Consider the following 2,655-nt stretch of genomic DNA (forward strand, 5'->3'; position numbering starts at 1 on the left):
CCATATTCCATCTTGGCTATCCAGTATTGGTGCACAATTGCTCATGATACTCTCTTAAAATCCTTCTTATTTCTGTAGAATTGGTAGTAATGTCCCCACTTTTGTTTCTGATTTTAGTAATTTGAGTCCTCTTTTTGTCTTACTTCATCTAGCTAAAGTTCTGTCAACTTTGTTATCTTTTCTTTTTTTTTTTTTTTGAGATGGAGTCTTGCTCTGTCGCTCAGGCTGGAGTACAGTGCATAATCTCAGCTCACTGCAACCTCTGCTTCCTGGGTTCAAGCAATTCTCATGCCTCAGCTTCCTCAGTAGCTGGAGTTACAGGCACCTGCCACCACACCCAGGCTCTTTTTTGTATTTTTAGTAGAGATGGGGCACACCCAGGCTCTTTTTTGTATTTTTAGTAGAGATGGGGTTCACCATGTTTCTCAGGCTGGTCTCGAACTCCTGACCTCAGCCTGCCTCGGCCTCCCAAAGTTCTGGGACTGCAGGCATGAGCTGCTGCATCCGGCCCTTATCTTTTCAAAGAACCAACTTTTGATTTCATTGATGTTCTCTGTTTTTTAATTCTCTATTTTGTTTATCTCTGCTCTAATCTTTAGTATTTTTTTCCTTCTGATAGCTTTAGGTTTAGTTGTAAAGTAATTTGAATTTTCTCTCTTTTTTTCTTACTTCATCTCGCTAAAAGTCTGTCAATTTTGTTGTCTTTTTAAAGAACCAACGTTTGATTTCATTAATTTTCACTTCTCTATTTTGTCTTATCTCTGCTCTAATCTTTAGTATTTTCTTCTTTCTCATAGCTTTGGGTTTAGTTGTAAAGTTAGGTTGTTGATTTGAGATCTTTCTTATTGTTTACTGTAAATATTGATAGCTGTAAATGCCCCCCTTAGCACTGCCTTTGCTTTATTCTATAAATTTTTGTATGTGACATTTTCATTTTAATTAATCTCTAGGTATTTTCCAATTTCCTGTGTGATTTATTATTTGATCTATTGGTTGCTTAAGAGTATATTGTTTAATTTTCACAGATTTGTGAATTTTTCAGTTTTACTTCTATTATTGATTTCTAACCTCATTCTGTTGTGGTCAGGGAAGATATTTTTCATGATGTGTATCTTTTAAAATCTATTGAGGGTTTATTTGTAGCCTAGCATATGGTCTATCCCTTAAATTGTCCCCTGTGCATTTGAGAATGTGTATACTGCTGTGGTTGGGTAGAGTGTTCTGTATGTGTCTGTTAGAACTAGTTGGTTTATTGTGGTAAGTCCTCTATTTCCTTACTTACCTTCTCTCTGGTTGTTCCAGTCATTGAGAGTGTGATATTAAAGTCATTTGTATTTCAATATGCATATAGTTATAAGTTCTTCTAATGAAGTCCAAGGATATTCATATCTCTATCATCCTTGTGGACAAGTAAAGAAGGTTTTAAAATGTTTTCTAGAATCTTGGTAGTATCTTTTTTAAAAAAACACAACTATAGCTCTTATTATTATAATCATTGTTATGGTCAGTAGCTCAATTTACATCTATATTTACCAGTTTTGCACTCACTTTTTTTGTCACACCCTAATTTTCCCCTTAGGTTCACTTTTTATCTTGCTGAAGTACATCCTTAGGATTTCCTTCAGTGAATTTCTCTTGGGTATAAACATTTCCAGTCTTTATATGTATGAAAATGGTTTTATTTCCTTTTTAATCTTGAGTAATTATTTAGCTGCAAATGAAGTTTTACCCTCCATTTGTTTTTTTTTTTTTTTTTTTTTTTTTTACACTCAGTACTTTGAAGTGTTTGCTCCATGGCTTTCTGGCCTCTTTTCTCCTTGGCATGGGGTCTGCATAACTTTTATTAGTAATTTCTCTCATTGCTATAAAGAACTACCAGAGACTGGGTAATTTATAAAGAAAAGAGGTGTAGTTGGCTCACAGTTCTGCATGCTGTACTGGAAGAATGCCTGGGGAGGCTTCAGGAAACTTCCAATCATGGTGGAAGGCAAAGAGGAAGGAGACACACCTTACATGGCTGGAACAGGAGGAAGAGAGAGAAGGAGGAGGTGCTACACACTTTTAAACAACCAGATCTCATGAGAACTCACTATCATGAAAACAGCAGTGGGGAAGTCTGCCCCAGTGATCGAATCACCTCCCACCAGGCCCCTCCTCCAACACTGGGGATTATAATTTGACATGAGATTTGGGTGAGGACACAATTTTAAACCATATTATTCCACCCCGGGCCCTCTCACATCTCATGTCCTTCTCACATTGCAAAATACAATTTTACTTTCTCAATGGTCCCTTATTTCCTCATTAACTCAAAAAGTCCATGGTCCAAAGTCTCATCTGAGACAAGGTAAGTCCTTTCTGCCTATGAGCCTATGAAATAAACAAGTTAGTTACTTCCAAACTACAATAGGGTTATAGGCATTTCGTAAATAGTCCCTTTCCAAAAGGGAGAAATTGTCCAAAACAAAGAGGCTACAGGCCCCATGCAAGTCCAAAACCCAGCAGAGCAGTCATTAAATCTTGAAGTACCAAAAATAATCTCCTTTGACTCAATTTCCAGGCCACACTGACACAAGGAATGGGCTCCCAGGGCCATGGGCAGCTCTGCCCCTATGGCTCTGCTGGGTATGACCCCCTTGGCTGCTTTTATGAGCT

The sequence above is a fragment of the Macaca thibetana genome, chromosome 7, assembly GCF_024542745.1.
Source record: "Macaca thibetana thibetana isolate TM-01 chromosome 7, ASM2454274v1, whole genome shotgun sequence".
Lineage (NCBI taxonomy): Eukaryota > Metazoa > Chordata > Mammalia > Primates > Cercopithecidae > Macaca > Macaca thibetana.